At 37.9% G+C, this 22,673-nt stretch overlaps 1 protein-coding gene across 11 annotated transcripts in view; it reads left to right on the top strand.

Moving 5' to 3' along the window:
- QTMAN (queuosine-tRNA mannosyltransferase) overlaps positions 1-22,673 on the top strand; it is a 364,313-nt gene that overhangs the window by 44,025 nt on the left and 297,615 nt on the right. The window contains exon 3 of one of the 11 annotated variants that reach the window (XM_048868633.2): positions 22,352-22,511. The exons of the other annotated variants lie outside the window; for them this stretch is intronic. The gene's annotated coding sequence lies outside the window, so the exon portion shown is untranslated. The remainder of the gene's footprint in view (positions 1-22,351; positions 22,512-22,673) is intronic. 11 annotated transcript variants of the gene reach the window in all.

Genomic DNA, 22,673 nt, shown 5'->3' with positions numbered 1-22,673 from the left:
ATTATTAATTGTATTAATTGCTAGTTTATGTATGAAACATCCATTTTTATTTCAGGAGATTTAAACTATGTTTAAACTATGTTTAAATTTAAACATTTTAGAATATTAGTGTTGCTTTAGTATTGATTATTGCAGATCATTTAAGTAATTATTGTGCTACTGTAATTGTCTTCAAACAAACCTTAGTGTTTTCATCACAGGTCTTTGTAAATATCATTAAGAGTGGCTCTTGGGAGAGGCTAGTCATTTCAAAAGATTATCTGATAGCTACTGGTGATGATCTATGGGGTGATTTCTTACTTTGGCTTATTTGGAATTTTGAGGGGTCAAAATCCTATTCTTGGCTGAAGGATGTTAACATGAAATAAACCTAACATGGATGCGCCTCTTTATTATGTGATATTGTGTTATGTCAGACAAAAACGATCCTGTTGGGGATGGAAACACTTAACAATTTCTTCTCATTAGAAAATTACATTAAAAACATATATTAGGAAAAGTGAGAGCAGAGGAATGTATAGCCTCTGGACCCTCTAATGTCAGCCCAGACAATCTCCACTGATTTCTAAGGATGGGAGGAGAATTCTACAGTGAGTCAATTTGGAAGAGGGAGTGGCAACTAAGGGCTAGTCTACACTGGCAATGCTAAAGTGCTGCCATGGCAGCGCTTTAATGTGGCTTGTGTAGTCCCGGCAGAGCGCTGGGAAAGAGCTCTCTCAGCACTCTAAAAAAACCACCTCCATGAGAGGTGTAGCTCCCAGTGGTGGGAGCGTGCCTCCCAGTGCTTGTGCACTGTTTACACTGGTGCTTTACAGCACTGAAACTTGCTTTGCTCGGGGGAGTGTTTTTTCACTGGACAATTCTTTCAACAAAAGAGGAGGTACCTGTATGAAGTATCCTCCCCAAAAATAAATAAAACAGCCAACAAATTAGGGTAGGTTGCAAAGATATCCTTTAGAAAAAGACCACAGCACAAAAAGATTTGTTTGAGGCTGTATTGCCAATGTAGTATATGCCATAGAAGATGTAGATGTATCATTACTCCTGGGGGCATTCTGTGCCAAAAAATTAAAAATCTCCACACACTATTTTAAAATTCTGCAATTTTTTTGTCAAAATAACACTACATAATCTCACCAGTTTCAATTATTTTGGTAATTTATTTCAAAATACCTGTCAGCAAGTATGTCTGTAGCAATAAAGACACACACAAAAATTCCCCCAGGAGTAGAGAATTAAAGAAAACCCTTTGACAATCCAGTTCCTGTTTCTCTGCCTCCTTCCCAACCCAGAGTCCAGTCTGGTGGCCAGACAGCCCCAACCCCTCTCCCCAGAGCCCAGCTGCAGGGCCCCCTGAGCTGATACGCACAAATCTCTCCTCCCCGCCCCCGAGCCCAGCCGCAATGAGAGTGATCACTGGAAGAGTGCTTTCATAGATTTTAGCTAAGTCATTTTCTTTTTCCCCAATAATCAACATATTTTTCTTCTTGGTGCTACAGATAGTGTAATGAATATTGGTAGTACCATCTTTCTGTCAGGTTTCAGAGGAACAGCCGTGTTAGTCTGTATTCGCAAAAAGAAAAGGAGTACTTGTGGCACCTTAGAGACTAACCAATTTATTTGAGCATGAGCTTTCGTGAGCCACAGCTCACTTCATCATGAAGTGAGCTGTGGCTCACGAAAGCTCATGCTCAAATAAATTGGTTAGTCTCTAAGGTGCCACAAGTACTCCTTTTCATCTTTCTGTAGTGATTTTGAAGAACTTCTTGGCAACCTCAATTAATTAATTGCATTTGCACATTAGGGTTAAATTCATCCTGGGATAATTCCCTTGCATTCACTGGAGTTACACTAAAGATGTTTGAATTAAAGTGGTTTATTAGTGATAAGGTGGACACAACCACTTTTCTCTTGGAACACTGCTAGCTATCTTTTTCTGTAGTTTGTCTAATTACAGTATTAAGTTATGTCTTCTGTTGTTCTGTAACCAACTCTGCTGTTCTTATTTCAAACTGTGATTTGACTGATTCACTAATTTTAAATATAATTTGATATTTGCTGAAAGCTTACAAATAAATACACAGCCAATATATTAAGCTGATTTTTAAAAAATCGGCAAACTACAGACTTGCTGTGGTGCCAGGAGAAAAAAAAAAAGATTTATTCTTCTAACATAGCTGTTGTTGGAAGCCCTATAATTTGCCTTTTTTTCAAGATGCTAGTTATGGGTTACAATAGACAACAGTAGTTTTACTTGTAGTGAGAGTGTTAAAAGAAGAATGCAGTAAAAATTAGCTGAAATATGAAGACAGTTGTTTCGTTGTTTTAATATGATTTAATTCTGTAAATATATAAAGTAGGATATAATGTAATTTACCAGGAAAAAAAAGATACAAATGCTACACAATTTCATTAACCTCTGAGCAGGAATAAAGAAAATATTTATGCAAATAATATATGATATTGTCCACTGTACTTAGGCCTGGTTTATGTCCTGCTGAGTCATATTAAAATGTCCAATATGTTAATTGCTTATAAAGGTTTAGAATGACTTGAATATCAGTAGCACCTCTGATTGCACAATTTAGAAACTAAATGTAATTTGTTATTGTAGTTAGATTTTTTTAATAAAATAGATACATAGATGAATTTTTAATTGTACTAAGAGGTAAGCAATCACTGGATACTACGACTTCTGTGACAGTTGATTCATTCCTTTAGTATGCAAATTTTAAGTACACATAGATCCAGTACTTTTATTTTAGAAATATGCCTGGAGGCTATATTGGTAGGCTTTAGGAAGATATCTGGTTTGGTGTGAAGTAAATAGTTGTTAAAAGATCACATGAATTTATGTTTTAGAAGATGAAACAGTGGAGCTTTGGGTGTATGAGAAGGCCCAGCTGTACCTGTTATCCAAGCTCACAACTTTGTTTTGTTTTTCAAAGAAATCTCACCAAGCTCACAAATATCACACAATTAAAAGAAAAAAAACAAGGGCAGCAAGAAATAAAGCTAAAATATTCAAAATTGAATATCTAAAAGTAGGCATCTAAATCCATGTGGCCTGATTTTCAGAAAAAGAAGAGTTGCACCTCCCATTGGATTGAGTGGAAATCATGAGTGCTTGGTGTCTCTGAAAATTTGATTGCCTATGGATTTAAGTGTTTTAGTCTGGATTTAGATGCCTAACTTTAAGCACCAAAATTTGTATATTTTGGTCTCCATGAAAAAAATAATCTAAAAAGAGTGGTCTGATGGTATTTGTAATTGATTTGGTGTATGACCTATATAAAGAAAAGGCATGATTATCTGGAACTGCCCATTGAGATAACATTGGGAAGCGGTGAGTCACACTTCAACAATAAAGCAAAATTAATAAAATTTAGATCATAATGTAGCCGTTAGATGATATCTGGCCCTTTTTGATATTGTTACTGTCTACAATATTGCTCAGTTCCACACTTTATTCTGAGTTTTACTGTTAGTTCCTTGGCAAGTTTTTTTTTTTTAGCCAAAATCAATGCAACTGCAAGTCTAAAATAAAGCCATGTGGGGAAATTAATTCGTTGTCAGAATCTCGTTATATAACAATCTGCCTTACAGGTGGTAAGATGGTATTGGTGAGAGCAACTTGCCATTAAGATTTCCTAATGGTTAAAGAAGGAAAAAATGCCTTGATTGTAAATATTGAAGAGACTCCCAAATATGTACTCTTGGTACTGACTTGTTATTCTTCCTGTTCTTAATCTAGAGCCATCATTCTCCCTTTCAAACAGTTGGCAATAATTAAATATCTTGCCTAACATTATCAGTGTCACAAGGTAGTTCAGTAATTTTGTAGAGCAACAGGATCTTTTAGATAAAAATAAGATAAAAAGATAGCAATAAAAAAGAAAAATGATTTCTAATTGTGTTGAGGACTTTGTCTTTCATGTATTCCTTCACAATCCAATCTAAGTAAACTAACTTTCATCTAATCTATTGTTAGAGATATTTTAACCAAAAGGAGTGATAGTTTAAAACTACTAATTTTCCTCCAAAAGTTGAATTTTTGAGCATAGTGCTTCTTATGCCCACACCAAAAATTTCTGCTGCACTAATTGTTTTAGGGCTTATTTCCATGAAAAAGTCATAACACTGATTTAACAGAAATTGATTTGAAAATTGATTTACCTAAGCTGCTACAAAACCTTGTGTAGCACTCTTATTTTGGTTTAAGAGTGGCTTATTTCATCTTAAATTAAGCTGGTAAGGAGTCAACCTAAACTAACTTGAGATGAGTGTCTAAACAAGGTTTTATGCTGGTTTAATTAAACCAATTTGGAAAGACACCTTTAGTTAAACTGGTCCTAGTTTTTGTGTATATGGAGCCTTAAACAGACTCATAGTAATTGCTGTACTAAATCAGACTAGTATCCATCTTGTCCAGCACCCTGTCTTATGCCCTGAATATTGAAGGTTTATAGGCATTTTTAAAATTCCTATTCTCTGATTCTGTGGGTGATCTAATTATTATTATAAAATCTCATCCTTTTTAAAATCCTACTAAACTCTGGGCCTCAGCGATATCTTGTGGCAATGAGTTCAATGGGCTTATTATGCATTGTGTAAAATGTAGTTCTTTTTATAAGTTCTAAATTTGTTGCTTTTAAATTTCATTTAATGTCCCCTTGTTATCTCATATTAGGAGTGCCTAATTTACCCTCTCTGTGTCATACATTAGATTATATACCTCTGTCCTATCTCTTCTTTATAAATCTCCTCTCTAAATTAAACAGTCTTTCTGTGTCTTTTCTCACTCTCATATGGAAATCTTTCCTTTACTCTAGTATTTTTTATTATTCATGTCTGAATCCTTCTTTTTCTGTTTAGATTTTTAAGTTAAGGTGACCAGAACTGAATACAGTATTCCAAATGAGGGTATATTATTGATTTCAATAATGGCATTTTTCATTTTTCTTTTCTTTTTCATTCTTATGCTGCTAATGTTTTCAGTGTGTGTTGTTTTTTTTTATTGCCATTGTACATTCAGCAGAGGTTTTAATTTAGTAGGTTTCAGAGTAGCAGCCGTGTTAGTCTGTATTCGCAAAAAGAAAAGGAGTACTTGTGGCATCTTAGAGACTAACAAATTTATTTGAGCATAAGCTTTCATGAGCTACAGCTCACTTCATCGGATGCATGGCTCAAATAAATTTGTTAATCTCTAAGGTGCCACAAGTACTCCTTTTCTTTTTAATTTAGTAGTAAACCTTGACACCTCAGGTCTTTTCCAGAGTGGCCACTCGGCTCTTGTAGCTGGTTGCATTGCTTTTAGAACTGAGGTTACAACCAAGGTCACCACATATTCGATAAATTGAACAATGACATCACCTAGCTGCAGGACTGCCAGGCTAACAGTTAGAAATGGAAGCTTATAACAATTTAAGTATGGCTCTTTTGATGATAGCATTGTTTACTGAGTTTAGTGTCAAAAGAAATAAAGCACTGGTGGACTTTAAGGCTTTATTCTTCTCCAGATAAAAAGTCAAATATCTGTTCATGTCAGGTATAGGTAGTAGAGCTTCCACGTAGTTGGCATGTGGACAGGTAATGAATGATGGCTGGATGATTGGCTGGTTAATTTAGACACAGACAAACAGAGGAAAATCAACAGGCGTCCTTATGGGCCTTTCTGACCACAGTGCACCCTTTTCATATTTACAGTTGTAAGTTCTTTTGGACAGACTTCTGGGAACCAGAATGTCTTGGGCTGAGAAGGAAAAAGGTGCCCTGCTTCTGAGTAATCATCTATTTCCACACTCTCAGCATGATGGCAGCCTCATTTGGCAGGGTTTTGAGCCATATCTAATTCATCCAGAACAGGACTATTAGAATTATAAGCCTTTTTTCTTCTGAACTTGGTTAGGATGTTTGCTACTGAGGATCCCCTTGCAGTGGATAAAAAAGGCTTCCCTTGCTAGTGTGGCTGATGTAGATGTAGAGAACAATTATAATTTTTCATTCAGATGGTTAAGACAGATAACTGCATCAGGAGTAGTGGACTATATCGCTGTGATGCCTCCTTTGTATTTGTGAATCGTGCATTGAGGTGTTTTATGTTCCATGGTCTGTTCTAGGAGACCACAGTTGCACGTTGGAGAGTCTTTAATTTTCCATTTGTGCAGCAAGTATCCGCATTTGCCATGATTTGTGCAGATGCAGTTTAGGGTTGCCCGTGAGTTTCGTGGGAGAAAAACACCAGGGATCTTCTGCATGGGTCTTTCAAAGGTGTTTATTTGTGACTTCTTGTGAACTCCATTTGGCTTTCCAAGTTTCATGAGAGTTGAAGTTGCAACACAAGCAGCCACCTTCAGCGACATAGAGTCCACCTTGAATGGGGACCTAAATACCATGGAGGAATATTTCCAGAAATGGAGGCTCAAACCAAGCCCCCACAAAACCACAGTCACTGCATTCCGTCTTAATAATAGAAATGCTAAGTTGGAGCCATGAGCAAGAGACCAGTAATTTTCTTGTTTGTGTGGCAGGGATATACCTCTGCTGTCTATCTCAGATCTCATATTTCTTTGTTCCAGGACCAATTGTAGAGCATAAGTCCTTTTGCATTAGAGTTCTCCTTACCTGCTGAGTAAGTTGCAATCTGGAATGTCCTGTGACAGACTCCCATATTCATAACTTCCCAGTACAGAGGGAAATATTTAGTTCATCTCTGCTTATTTACGTGGAAGGTGAAGCCTGACTGTTTATTTGAAATCAGTCCAACTTTTAGGGATGCAAGTCTGAAAGTCTTTAGTGAGAAGACCATGTCTACTGCAATCCACTAAGCCCAAAGCTTTTAATATGCAGTGGTTGGTAGGATCTTATTTAAAGATGTTAATGATTTCACGGCAATAAAAGAGAGCACATTTCAAGTGTGTGTGCATGTATTATTTTTTACAATAATAAATATGAATGAAAAAAAATTGGATTCATACTATTATGATTAATGTGGAACTTTCTTGCCTGCCATATGCACAGAGAAATATGTCAACCACAGATACTTTGAGATGATTTGAGAAAATGTGCAGTCTTGAAGCACTTTTACAGGATTTATTTTTAATTTTGAAAAGCCTTTAACCCTATTAAGTCTTATCAACAGATTTTAAAAACAATAGATTAGTCACCAGTCAGTGCTAAATAAACTTACCTGTTTACTGTATTTGACAGCATTTTGGTCCATTACTAGAAATACAGCTTTGTGTGTGTATGTTTTTGTGAGAAAAGAGCAAGAACAAAAAGTACTATTTTATGTAAAGATGCCTTTCTGCAACAGATCCTCCATCTTTGAATGCCCATCCCTCCTTTTATTTTATTTATTTATACACTTTTCTGAGATGCTCCTTTTGTAGCATCAAAATACTTCAGAAACGTTAAAAGAACATAGTCAACTTGAAAATCACATTTCTATCTTAAAATGTTTTAACTAATATATTACAAGTAAAGCCAAAGATGATTACTAAAACTGATAGAAGTTGGCAACATTTTTAGGGGCAGCAGTAACTAATTAAATATAAATAATCTTGTTTTTCTATTTCTCTCTTCTTCTATCTGAGCTAGAGAAAAATCACTTATACTGTGGCAATCCAACCATCACGTTGTACATCTGTTATTCAGTGCTACTGAAAAACTTCTCCAAATCTCTAAGAAAGACATGCCTCTTAACCTGTAATATTGTGAGTGTGGAACAAATGACACAAATCAAAATTGATAGAGCAAGAAACTAGAGATGCTATGGAAATAATTTTGTAATTATGTATGATGATTTTTTGTGATTTAATAAAACTGTGCCACTGAAGTGGTGGCTCCTTAGTGCCAGGCTTGAGGTTTTTTTGTTTTTGTGGGCTTTTTTTTTCTTTTCCCATTACATATTTCCTATTCGTGGTTATGAAGCCTGAAACTAACAATGGCAAGAAGTTATTACACATCACTTATGAATGGCAGAATGTAGGATCAAGACAAAGGAAGATAGAGTGTGAGAGTGCTGTGGTGTGTGAGAATACATATGTCAACAGGATATATGATTCTGGCAAATTCAAAGAAGTTAAATTTTTTCCATGCCTCTTGTCTTGTCTTTAATGTGTCTAATGTGGCTCTTTATTTTAGATATTTATTGGACATGATTCACTATACTGTCTAGATATGTAATATATATTCTTTTATATTGCTTAGGCCACACCTTACAAAATGTTTCAGTTACTTTCTTTGATATCTGACTGCTCAGTTTGTACTAGACGTGCTCTTTTTTATATTTTCAGGTGCACCAAATATCTTTCTGGAAGACAATGAATAAATGCATATAAAATATTTTATAATAAGTATGTGTACCTATGCTGAGGTTTTAGTACTTCCTCTGTTGTAGAAGTTTTTTTTCTGCAAACATTGTTTAGTAATTTTTCATATGCATTATAGAATTTATGAGCATATATTCTCTACAAAGACTTGAAAGGGTTTTTGTAATGACATTGAAAAGCAGCAAAAAGTGGGTACTGCAATAGTATTTTATTAATGAATGATGTACATTGGTTCCAGCTGTGACCATGTGATTAGACCTTCACTAGGCAACAATGGGTATTTTCCTGTTGCCTTTATTTGATTTCCAAGAATTTGTCATCTGTTATATAAACCCTTGCCAATATGCCCCATGTAAAACTGGTATTTTGTGTTTTTCTGAAGCATCAGCTGAATACCCACCCATATCCCTGCAGAAATATTGTTTCAATTGAATAGGGCACCTTAGTGCCTATGTCTGGTGCTGCATACCAAAATCATAAGTGCTTGTTGTAATTTAGGTTCTATTAAATATATCACTCTATTTGTAGGATGCCTTGTTGCCTGGTAATGAGAGACATTATTTTCACTTTTACATTTCTATCTTAATATTTTATTACAGCAGTATAATGTGTTATAGAGGTGGACAAGCCTGCAGATTGAAATGTGGATAGTCCAGATTGTTCCTTTCCCTAGACCATATGGTATAGTTCTAAAAGCCTTTTGTACGCTGTCTGTTCAGTTAATTGTAAACTCAGTCTTTAACATACCTAAAAAAGAAAGAAAGGAAGGAAGGAAGAAAGAAAAGGAAATATAAGTGGACTAAAATAAATGGTCCATATATCATTTGAGAACCCCAGCAAGGTTTGTTAAAAAGATGTAAACACACCAAACCCTCACATTGGCATCTTAGAGGGGTTTCACTGTTGGTGAGTTTGAATGTATTTTTCTGTATGAACATGAGTTTTCATGTTCCTTGATCACATAAGGTAGAACCACACGTGGTGGTGGTGGTGGTGGAGGAGGGGGAGAAATCTATTCTCTCCAAGTCAAATGACTGGGCAGGGGAGAGGTTTTAGGATATAATAAACTGGTAAAGTGGTATTCAGAATGGTACTTTTCCTCAGGCAGACAGCTCTGCCGATAGGTGATGTACAGGAACAACTAAGATTTATGACAGATGGGTAGTAGGATTGCTAATACACCTACACAAGTTTTAGCTTCTGATGTTCCCAGTGCTCTTGATGCCTAAGAAGTTTGTGTTCACGTTTTGTTTTGATGTTGCCCAATGCATGGTCTTAGGAGAATGGAACAAAGCCCCACTCTGGATCTTCATGTGCTAAGATGAGAATAATGTATCCCAGTCCTCACAAAAAGTGTACTTATACAAAAAGTGTATAAGAAAACCATTGAATCCGTGGGCAATAGGATTTTAAATCTCATCCTCAGAAAGTCTGTGAAACAAAATGTCATATTCCATCATTACACTGATATGCTGTAAGTTTAGTTGTCCTTGAAAGTGGCCACAATAAACTTGTGAAATGAAAAACTGGGTCGGAAAAGTCATGCCTACTGCTTGATATGCTACTTACTGTATCCTTGGGGCTTCTGCGCTGCTATTAAATTACAAAAATTGGGAATTTGTTGGGTTAATATACACATTCAAATGTTCTAATATTACAAAATATGTTTTTAAATATTTTTCCTTATTTATAAAATAGGCTGTTAGGATCCAGGTGCATGTGCACTATTAAAACAGATTAAAAAATTACAACATAAACCAATATTATAACATTTCCTTACCCACCCAATTTATCAGGACCAACAGTTTCTAACCTTCTCCACCCATCCCCTTGAAATCTTGAGAGAATAGGTAGGCCTCGCAGCAATTCTTAAGACCAGTAAGTTCATGCTTTGTTAGACCTGAGTGGAAAGTGAGTTCTGGAGTCAAGGGCCCCTAATTGAAAATGCCCTCTGCCAGCCTCCCACATTTTAAATTAGGAGGATGTTAGTTTAGACATCTCATCTGAGGCAGGTTCTGTGGTAGGCAAGACACACACCATTTAGAGGTTTGTAGGTAATAATTAACACCTTTAATCATACCTAGAAATCAGACTAGAAGCCTATTACAGTAATTGAGCATGAGACTAATGCGCTACCTGTCAGAAGCCCCACTACACAAGTCTGCTGACCCATTCTGCACAGCCTGAAGTTTTGAAATGATCTTCAGATATAGCACCATGCAGAGCACGTTGCAATAACCCAGTTGGGAGGTGTTGGAGGCTAAAAAAATTGTAACTATAGTGAGGTCAGCTTCAGGAAGAAAATAACACAGCCTTCTCACCAATGCAGATGAAATAAAAGCACTTTTGATCATTTGTGGACATCCAGAAGCAGGCATAGATCCAACAAAATTCCCCCAAATTGCAAACCTGGGTAATAAATGGTGATATAGTTATGTCTTTTACTAAGATAGTGTACCCAGTTTAAATAATGTAAAGGCAACTAAAGGCAAAATGCTCACTGGTATAAGTTGAAGTAGCTCAGTTTTCCCCAGACTGGCAGCCCAAACTTTCAAATGAAAATAGCACCTGCAAGCATGAATAAACTGAGAAATAAAAGAAACAATTATTTTTGTGCCTTTTGAAACTTCACACTTCTGAGATGATCAAAGATGTACAGTTTTCTTGCTTTATAACACAAGGCATGGTCAAGCATCCTGGGATGGATGTTGCTCAGCCAAATGTAAATTTGGAATTACAGTATACTATGGCATGTCATGCATGCCAGTGAAATGAGAAGCATGTCGCTTACATACCATACTTTGGTTGTGGTATGAAGTTAGTGGGAGCCAAGTATGCATCTGTGGGTAGAATTTGGTTCTTATGGTCTGAGCAATTTACAGGCATTGAAACACAAGGAGCAGCAGTTAATGATCTAAGAATCCAGCTACAGTTCTGAGAGGACGTTACTAAGCACTGAAAGAAAAAACAGTGACTGAACATTTGCTAGAACTTCCATATGCTGAGAATAGCCCTCAAAACCACTGAGTTACCTCTTACAGCTAATGTCTCATTCACGAAACTACCTGCTTCTTTACCATATAGCAAACAGTATTTGATTTAAGTTAACTTGTATACTTCACAATAGATAATGCAAACATGATGCACTAACTTATATCTATGATTAAAGAAAGACTTAATTTAGCCATTTGTGCTGATTCCAAAATTTGAGAAATATCAAAAATATCAGCGTTTCTTCAAAAAAAGTAGCTAATACTTTTTCGCAGCAGATTCTACTTGTTAAATCTAATTATACTTTTAATATTTGTTTCTTTAGTTTGAATGACATGCATGTCCATTCAGTCGGCACGTAATGCCAGCTTAATTTGTAAGACGGTGAAATTTGATACTGTTATTTTAATGAGAAACAACCTTGTCTGATTTGTAAGAAATATATATATTCAAAATATTTCAGTTGGTTATGAGAGAAGAAAGTTGCACAGTAAATATCTCCACACAGAAAAAGATGTGAGCATTTTTTTAAAACTAGATAGAAAATTCATGCTTTTTGGCCCTTCAGCTAGTAGCAGATACATCCCAAAAATTATGTATTATTATGATAAAGCATAGTGCCATAAATGCAAACGGTGCTTCATGGGTAGGACACATTCCATGTCCAAATAGCTTATAGTATAAATAAGACAAACACAAAATTACATCAGGAGAAGAATGTGGGCATTACTGATGAGACCAAAGGAGGAAGAAATCTTGAATAGGTAGGTTTTAAGGTGGGATTTGAAGGAGAGGACAGATTAGCAGATAAGCACAGTAGAATTTTTCTGGGCAGAAGGGCATTGAAGGCATGAAACAAGGATTTGGAAAAGTAGACAAAGAAAACAGTTGATGGAGAGGATTAGGAAGAGCATAGGGAGTAGAGCTGGTTGAAAAATGTGATGAATTTTGGGGAATTTTCCCCCCTGAAAAATGTGTTCTTTCTGACAGAAATTTTTGAAATGTATGAGAGAGGAAGGCATGGGAAATGATAGCAGAGATGTAGTTGAGAACAAAATTGTTTAGTGCCTTATGGTATGTCTACACTACAGAGATTATAATGGCATAGCTATGTCTGCATAGCAATGTGTGAATAGCCCCCTTGTGTAGAGGCAACCTAACCTGACAGGAGTTTTTCTGTTGGTGTAGGTACTCCACCTCCCTGAATGACGTTAGCTATGCTGACAGAAGCACTCTTCTGTTGACATAGCAGCATTTGCCCTGGGGGGGTTGGTTGACATAACTATATGTGGCACACCCCTGACCATTGTAGCTATTCTGATATAAGTTTTCTGTGTAGACCAAGCCTTAGAGATGAAGATGAAGATTTTGAATTTGATGTAGTAAGAGATAGGAAGTGATCTGAAGGGAGCAGGAGAAAAGAGAGATGGCTTCAATAGAGGCGTTTGGACTGATCTGAGTAGCGGAGAGTTGAGACACAGTTAGACCAGGCAGGAGTCTACAGTAATTAAGGCAGGAGAGGACCAGTGAATAATCATGGGGTGTTGCTGCTGGAACAGTAAGGAAAAGGCAAATTGTGAAGCGGCAGTATTAAAAAGAGAAAAGCAGTAAGATTTAGGGAGAGATTGAACATGGAAGTGCAGGGGACGGGAGTCAAAGATCATACTGAGATTACAAGCGAGGCAAACAGGAAGGATAGGGAAGTTGTCAGTAGAGATAGAGAAAGAAGGTGGAGGCAAAACATTCAGGATAGAGAAGCAGATTTGGGAATCATCACATAGAGATGGTAGATGAAAGCATAGGGATAGATAAGGTCACTGGAAATAGTAAAGAGAAAACAAAATTTTCTGGAGTATTGAGGGTAAGGAGGCATTAAAAGACTAGGGAAAGATGCAATTACAGGATATGAGACTAACCAGGAGAGGTCAGAAACATGGAAGTCAAGTTGAGAAAGCAGAGGGCTCAGTCATACAAGAAATAACTCATACAGTTTAAAGTAATACAGAGTTCTTTCTAGTTTAGCAGTATTCACCATCTCACCAGATTAGGAGTGGCATTAATATAAGCAGAATATAAATTTTCATTTTTTGTTACTCTAAAGTAGCCTTGCAAACAAACAAACAAAAAAGTCAAATTTTACCAGCCCAGGCACAATATCTGCTTGCCTGCACTTTTCTGTGAGGATTGATGTTAATGAAAATCTACCGATATCTTCCAAAAGTGAAGTGTTAATCTGAGGCAAATAGAATTTTCCAGGGCTAGTCTAAAGAGAGGATGTTTAATGTAATGGGTAGAGGCAGGGAACTGGGAATCACTACTGCATTCCATTCTTTGCTCTGCTGCTGACTTGCTGTTGGAATTTTGGGCAAATCACTTAACTTTTAATATCAGGTTTCTTATTGGGTAAATTAGAGAAAACAATACCTACCTATTTCACAGGGGCATTATGGAATTTAATATTTGTAAAGCTCTTTGGCATTCTTGGATGAAACTGGATAAATGCAAATCATTATTAATAAAGGGAAAATGTGAAGGAGAATATGCTATTTTATGTTAGAAAGCAATGGGGGGAAGTTAGTATTTTTGTTGTTCTTAGCACGTTTTGAAAAACATATCTGAAAGAATGCTGGGTTAGAAGTTATATAGTCATTAGGTTTGTTTACTGAATGCACGTTGCTTCTTATAATTATCTAGCAGTTTGGATATATAAAATGGCTATGATGCTTTGTTCTCAGAAAGTTTAGGTGCTCAATTTAATACTCAAAAGTTGGACAACTGATCAATATTCTTTACATAGCCTTTTCTATAAGAGGAATTCCCTCTTGTGTACCCATAAAAAAGTTATTTTCTTTCTGTAAAGCTTGTCTGTCAGGATCAAAGTAGTAATGTTAGGGGTGATGTGGGACAATAAGTCAACAAGAGGTAATAAAGTTCACCAAAGATATGTTGAATTTGTGTGTATATATATATACATATACACACACACACACACACACTGGCATATTGTAAATATAAGATCACATTTTAAATAATCAACCTATATTTATGTAGATGCTAGATACATTATTTGAAATGTGATCTTATATTTACAATATGCCAGTGTTTTGGGTATAATAGACTCCTAATACAAGGATTTTTATTGCACACACATGGACATATGTTGGTTATTTTTTTTTAAATTAAGGGTTTTCTTTAGGTTTGTCATTAGTCAAGTGACTTTACTTTTATGGAATGTATTTGTTTTGTTATCGGTATGCTAGATTACAAGACAATTTACATTACAAGGCAGATTTTGAAATTCTCTTCATTTACTCCTGCACTCACAGTTCTCTTTTAAAAAAAAGTATTGTTGTTTGTTTACAGCATTGAGGCCAAAGGACACAAAGAAGCCTGTTAGATGTTTGCAGCTTTATTCAATATAGCCCCTGCTTACAAGTACGAAAGAGCCACATCTACAATATGGACCAAAAGTACTGGAGGGTAGAAATGCTTTGGACGCCAAGCATTTAGGTTGCCTTTTCCAAAGGTGTTTTAGGGAGTTAGGCTTCCAGTTCTCATTGAAATTTAGAGAATGCTGGGCATCTAACTCCCTTGTACCTCTGAAAATTTCAGCCTTAGCATTGTTTATAACCATTTTGAATGAAATTTTGATTGAAATGTCTTGTGTTTCATCCGTGGCTAGAGGAAAAGCTGAGACACATGTTTGAAGAAAATCAAATGAGTTAGTGAGTTAAAGCAAAATTAGTGTTTTTTCTCGTATCAAAACTTAATTTTTTTCCCCATTCATAACTCAAAACCAGTGTGGTCTAATAGCTAACTAGTAAGTCTTCTTAAGTCTCAGTGAGAATAATTTTAAAAAATATGGACAGTCAAATTTCTTAAAGTAGGGAATGCTGTAAGGTCTCTCCATGGACACAAGTGTTGTGAGCCACCTGGCAAACTTTATAAATGTTTCTGGCATGTCAACAGACATTATAGGTGTCATCAGGCACCTGGCAAATGTTATAAAGGTCAACAGCATGTCAGCTGTGTTTATAAATAAGCAAAACCACATGACTATGTCTGCATTTATCAGCCAAGAAATACACACCTTGGATGTGCTAATGTCCAATGCCTCAGCACTGGGAGCTGTGCATTTATTGGCTGTCAAGCACACACCCTGGAGTGCTTATAATGTGGTTTATGATGAACTTTAAAAAAAAAAAAACCATTGAAATATAAGACATTTTCCATTAGTGTGCTCAATCAAATGTTTCCATTAGAATTAAGAAAATAGTTACCCAGAGATTGACCAGAGGAAAAAAGGTATTTCAAATCAAGTCTCTCCAGTGTCTCTTTCTCTCACCCTTACACACTCAAAGCACCTGAGGAACGTGTCTGAGCCTTCTCCTTCCAGTTCAGTAGAAACAGCTGGGTTAGAATTGCTTTCATTTTAAACTCCACTTCTTTGCTGGAGGATACTGGAAGCAGAAGCAGCAGCCTGAACCAGCTCTCTTTGGCATTGTCTACACTAGAGAAATTTGGCATGCTGATCACAGTGTGTCCATCCTAGCATGTCTGTAATAACCTCATGTCCGCTAAAGAAAGTGCTCCCAACTATGCAGACACATTACATTACATTACTGTTTGGATCAGATTTACTCCAAACAAGGTGAACCACCATATGATCCTTTGCTGTGCCAGTCTCTGCTGGTTCAACACAAGTGTGGAAGGGTGGTATAATAGCTCCAGCAGATCAAAGACTATCATCCTTCAGTGCATACCCTGGTCACTGCTTAGGTGACCTGCCTAGTTTTATATTCTGTATTCCACTGAATAGGGATCAAGTAGGTGGCTGGAAACCATTTATCTGTGCAAATAAACCTGAACACATTGGTAGCTAATTGCAGGCTATTTTCACAGTAGACATTTTATTATATCAATAGTATTCCTTACTGCTGCTTTGCCAGAAGAGGGATAGTGGCAGCCTGAGTAGCTATTGTTTTTAACTTTCAACGGGGCATTAACACAAGGTATAGGCAGTGGGGACTCTGCTTAAAAGTGATGATATGTGACATGACACAGAGTGTTTTTGCCATTTTAGCTGGAGAAAGGTATAGCTATTACTGAGGGCAGGGGTGGATTAAAGATCTTCAGCCTTCTTCCTCCATCAACTTGAAGAGGAGGCGGAACCAAAGTAATTTTGAAAAAGTTACCATCTTCACCCTGTCCCTAGCCTAAGGTCTATGAAACCATTAAAAGGATTAGATTTAAATATGTTTCAATTAAATTAAATTGTTTTAATTAAATTATGATTGCATTTTTCCTTTGCAGTTTGTGTGATATTGTGTATGAGGTTGGCAAGGAGGCCTTATAGTCCTAATATGTATTTGTTGTAGCATGTGAAATGGAAGCCCATTCAGCAAAAAATCTCAGCTTTCATCCATACCAATGATGGACATTGTAGGTGTCACAAGGCACCTGGAGAGCTTTATAAATGTTGCTGTTGTGCCAACATTGTTTTTGAGTACTTTTACTAAGGAGAAAAGGACTCTTGGCTGTTATATGTACTGCTGATAAACTGGCAAAGTTTCTCAGTGATTTAAGCCCTTTATTACACCACACCTTGTGCTTGTATATACCATTGCCGTGGAAAAAGTAACTTGGCTGTTATAAACCAAGCACTTTTAAATCTGTTGTAATCCAGTCACTATAACACACCCAGTGTTTGTAAGTGCCGGTGTCTATGATAATCTCAGAGCGATTTAAGCGCTGTCTGTGTGCTAGTGGTATTTCTAAGTAGCATGAGCTATTAACAGTTCTGGAGGCCTATTCATGCTGTTTGTAATAGCTGCAGTCGATCCTGGACTACCTTTTGCATCTCAAGCTCTAGGGCTTGTCTCTCTCATCAATTAAGATCCACTCGGCTGCCATATTGCCTTTCAATCTCTGTTCCGGGTAAAGTCGGTCTTCGATCGTAATATGACGGTCTGGTTCTTGAAAGGTCTGGAGCAACTCTACCCCCAGGTCCGGGACCCAGTTCTTCCATGGGACCTGAATCTGGTGCTCATGCGACTCATGAGAGCTCCCTTGGCATCCTGTTTCCTTCTTCTTCTCTCCTGGAAGGTGTCATTCCTGGTGGTGATAATTTCTGCCCAAAGGGTTTCTGAGATTAGGGCACTTACCTTGGAGCCACCCTGTACGGTGTTTTTCAAGGACAAGGTCAAGCTGCGGCCGCATCCAGCTTTCCTGCCCAAGGTGGTTTCTCAATTTCACATGAGCCAGGACACATTTTTGCCAATCTTCTTCCCAAAGCCTCTAAATCTGAGGAGGAACATAGGTTGCATTCCCTGGACGTCAGGAGGGCACTAGCCATCTACACTGAGAGGACCAAGCCATTTTTCAAGTTGTTCATCGTGGTGGCAGATAGGATGAAAGGTCATCAAGTATCCACCCAGAGAATTTCATCTTAGATCACTGCCTACATCTGATATTGCTATGATCAGGCAAAGGTGCCTCCACCAGTGATTGTAACCACCCAGTCAACTAGAGCACAAGCCTCGTAGTCGGCTTCCTGGTCATCCATTCACACATTCATGTCTCACTATGTGCTTACCCAGTAAGCCTGAGACAACGCCCGCTTCGGTGGAGCAGTATTACAAGCCACATGACTGTGAACTCCATGCCCACCTCCAGGAATACTGCTTGTGAGTCACCTAGAAGAGAACGACATGAGCAAGCACTCAAAGAAGAAAAAATTGTTACCTACCTTTTCATAACTGTTGTTCTTCGAAATGTGTTGCTCATGTCCATTCCATTACCTGCCCTCCTGCCATTCTGTCGGAATTTTCAGCAGCACCTGCTATACCGATGCATGAGTGCGGCATCCCAAAGGGTGCCACAGCCAATCCTACAGATACTGCTAAGGCAAAAGTCTCCGACAACTGTGCACATGGGCGTGCACGCACCTAAAATGGAATGGACAGGAGTAACACCTCTTGAAGAACAACAGTTACGAAAAGGTAGGTAACCTTTTTTTCAAGCGTCAGATTGGTGGAAACTCTATCAGAACCTTGTCAATGCTTGCTGTTTTTCAGGCTCAGATTCTCTGCTGTGGCCAGTTTCTATTGGGTGCAGTAGAAAGAGAGCTGATTCCAGTTCACTGACTCTTTGGCTGGCTGTGCTGGGCAATGATTCCATCAGAGTGTTGCTCTAACTCCACCCAGCTGGTCATAATTCTCAAGGGAACATCTTCCATCTGTAGATAGCCAGAGATCACAACCTGGCCATGGTCCATAACTCCCTATCACCTTAAGATTGGGTGGGAGATGGCAGCATAGGAGCCAGCTAAACTGGCTTTATGCCTTTTAGGGATTCTCTACTGCCAGGGGAATCCCCAGTGGGAGAATTTAGCCCAGCAACCACTCCCCTTGTTCTGCTGAATTGGGCCAGAGAATCTGGCCCTATAGATTTTTAGATCTGTATTTTCACTGTCCACTGAAAAATATCAACAAGAACCTAAAGTTGCTTTTCAAAATGTAAAGTTGGGTCTGCTGTACAAATTGTTTCAAAGTACTTTGTGTACTTTCACCCACAATAAGAAATTTACTTGCGAATATATTAGTATGCCAAAGCTAAGCTTCCTTATATAATTACATTTTTTTCCTATGTTGCTGCTAGCTGCTGAAGCTTAAGTTCATCATCATGTTCCCATTATGCCTCTGGTGTTTAGGGCAGCGACGAAGCTCCTCCACTCCTTAGGTTGTCAGTGTATAATCCTCATGTTTAGGATTTTTACTAGATGTCATAGGGCTGAGAATAAAATTGATCCTTTCTCTATTGCTGTTACAGATGTGGTTGAAGTTATGTTTAAAGAAGACATAAACCCTGTCCTCATGTAGACAGTATTTCAAGTTACTAGATTCCATCTCTAACACTTCTCTGGCTAGTAGTCATTTAAGAGTTGCTAACCAAAGATCTCAGGCCCCCAAAAGGAAAATGAACAATTTCATTAACTTTGACTCCCAGACTTTGTGAAAAAAGGGCATCTTGAGTACAAAATATCAATATTACATGACAAGAGTGCAGATTCTGTAGATAAAGCTTACACTTTTACTTCTTAAGTAAGTAATTGCTGTAGCTGGTGTGCTCCAAGATCTTTCCTAAATACAGATAAAATAGGAGAAAACAAGAAAACCTCTTTATGCAGATGAAATAAGTTCACCAGCCAAATCCATTGATAGAGATGAAACACCTGATAGCAGCCATTAAGGCTACTAGAGGTCTGTAAACTATACATTTAAATATTTCAAATGAAAAGTTAAAAGTAAAAAGAATAAAAAGCCTTTTTTTCCCCCCAAGCGCCATCTGCAAACATATCCAGACTAGGTATAGTTACCATTCCTTCACATAAACTGATCATAACTTCAGAACTGCTGGAAATCATAGACTGAAGACCCCATTTCTCATCAATATCCTAATATATCCAAGGTATTTCAGAATGTCAGCCTATTATTACCAGACTGACTCCTTTTCTATAATAGGGAAGTAGCTACTAATATGTCTCCTGTCAAGTTTAAAAATAGTGCTACATCTCCCATTACCACACCTATTAGTTTCCTTTCCACTCAGAGATATTCTAAATCAAGCATCTTTCATCCATTTAAACTTAATGTAAGCCATCAAGATAATAGAAATTAACAATATTGTAGAAGAAAGTTCTTGAAATCATGTCCAGTCTGCAAGAATTGCAGATATAATCCCAGTACTGTGTAAACCAACAATTAATCACGTACACTGTAGTAAAGGATCATTCTTTCCTGATATTTGAGTTTAATGGCAGTATTCCCTCTAATTTTCCCCATGCATGTGCAGAATGAATTTTCCCCATGCATGTGCAGCTGGAGGACTCCCTCCAGCTCTCTCTCCCCGCAGCAGCACCTGGGTGGGGTGGGGTGAGGTGCCTCTCCCCCAGCCGCAGCAAGTCTGGGGCTGGGTTGGGGCTGGGGCACCTCTCCCCTGGCTGTGGCAGGTCTGGGCCGGGGCACTTCTCCCCCGGCTGCGGCAGGTCCAGGGCTGGCTGAGAGGCATCTTTCCCCGCCGCAGCCCTGAGTGCTTGTGTGGCGCTTAATAGGCTGCTGCGTGGCCAAACAGCTTAGAGGGAACTTAGATGGTAAACAGTTCCTAAAGATTGTAATTCTCTTATTGGATATATTGTATGCTTCACTATGCACTTTGAAAAAGTTGTTATTATATGAAGGGTTTTATCAAGATACATTTGACCAATTTTCTAAGATATTGGATCTGTCGGTACTGAAATACTACACAGTATACCCACTTCCAATCCTTTTATGCTTTGGTTAATATACTCAGATATTTTGAGAGGGGAAGCAAGAGAAAATTTACTTGCAGAATTCCCATTTCCTTTCCTGAGCATGTTTCCTCCGTCACACTACTTGTCCTCTGGCGTCCTTACCTCGGAGGACCTTTTCCTTTTCTGACTTAGTGTCCAAAACGATTTGTTTCTAATTCAATGTAACAATGCTACGTATTCATCTGAAGTTATCAGAGTAGTATACAGACATTGATTAAGCCCTCCCACCATACCCCAGAAGGTAATATGTAAGTAATTCATTTTTACAAATGCAGAAACCACATTCCCTTCTCTGATCACTGCTTATTGTGCAATGGGAGTCAGTTGGCCAATGAAATTTCTCTTGACTAAAGGGAAAGCGACCCATGTTTGCTTGGGGATCCATATTCCAAAGTGAGATGGCTGCCTCTTCACTGAAGTAACTGCTTTTGAATTAACTGAAAATGTGATATGTTTCTCTCCTTTGAAGAAAGAGATTCCCAACAATTATGATTTAGTAAGGTATAAGTTCCTTAAAGTTGTTGACTGAGAATTGCTAGTACCAGTATAGAATACAGTTGCTATTTTATGATTTAGGGCTTGTCTACGCTTAAAAGGCTGCAGCAGCGCAGCTGCACTGCTGTAGCGCTTCAGTGAAGACACTACCTATGCTGATGGGAGAGCTTCACCTCCTGAGAGGATATTCCACACCCCAGAGCAAAGTAGTTAGACTGACATAAGTTGCCAGTGTAGACCAAGCCTTAGCTTTTAAGTAGAAAAATGTTCTGATTCAATTCTATTTGCTACTGGAAAGAAAAGAACAGTAACATTTTGGATGTTAAACATTTTTTGTTTTCCCATAACTCAAAAACAGAGTTAATTTATAATGTGAAATTATGCAGGCAATTAGTGCCTTCTTATATTACAAAAAAATAAAACAGCTGAAATATTGAGGTTTAAAGTGCATCTATTGTGCACATGCATTAACAACTTTTTCACAAGGATTTATAGCATGATTGCTGGCCTTGCATGCACCGTATAATGCACAGGTTTTACAACATGTTACTTTTAAAATGTGTCAACTCCAAAAGGAGCCTGTAATGGGGTATATTCTCCCCCTAGAACTCTCCTTGTATCTAGCCAATTCCCCTCCTCTCTAGGGAGTGACTGCAGAGTTTCTCCCTGCAACTCTCTCCTATCACCAGCTTCCTCTCTTTATAAGGCTAGCCCAGCTCCTTCCCCAGGTGGGCTTCATCAGCCATTAGGCCTTATCAGTCCCTGGTTCTCTTCCAGATGTATCCTATAATTGGCCTGTTTTACCCGTTCAGGACCCAGGGGGTGGACATCCCATCACAGAGCTATTGTGATCTGTTATCTCAGGGGTCTGTAGATTAATGGTCACTGGGACATTTTTACGCCATAACTTTGGGCTTGTCTTCATGGAGCAGCAGTTCTTTTAAAATTCTATTGTGTCCTTAATTTGTGTCATCTTTAGGGGTTGCTAGGGCTCAGTTCGCAATCTCATGTATCATTTACAAGCCTGCCCAAAATCTTGCACATGAGCACATAGAAGTGATCTAAGAGTTCTGTGTCTGAGAATTTATGTGAATTGTGAGATGATAGCTAATTCTGAATGTGCGGACTTTTGTGAGTTTAAGCCTTTAATGATTTTAATATGGCTTTTTGCACTTTTTAGGCACCCATACCCATCTATGTGCACACATGCACAAAATAGGCCTGATGACAACATATTCTAGCCCCTTTGAGCTGTTGAGGCAATGCAGAGGGACTACAAACCAGCTGGATCTAGCTGAGAATTTCCTTTATTCCTAGAGCCAGCGAGGCCAACCAGGAAAGTAAGTGACACTAATGTATAGTTGGCCCAGGTATAAATCCACTCTTAGAAACAGGAAGCCATGTTTGGCTCCCTGATGGGCCCACCCCTCCACTGTGCTAAATAGAAATTTAGCACAGTGGAGAATCTGGTCCAGAATTGTGCCTCTGTGCGTATATGTAAA

Source organism: Caretta caretta, chromosome 11, assembly GCF_965140235.1.
Source record: "Caretta caretta isolate rCarCar2 chromosome 11, rCarCar1.hap1, whole genome shotgun sequence".
NCBI classification, from domain to species: Eukaryota; Metazoa; Chordata; order Testudines; family Cheloniidae; genus Caretta; species Caretta caretta.
The sequence above is the reverse complement of the archived record's forward strand: the minus strand, read 5'-3'. Positions and strand labels throughout refer to the sequence as shown.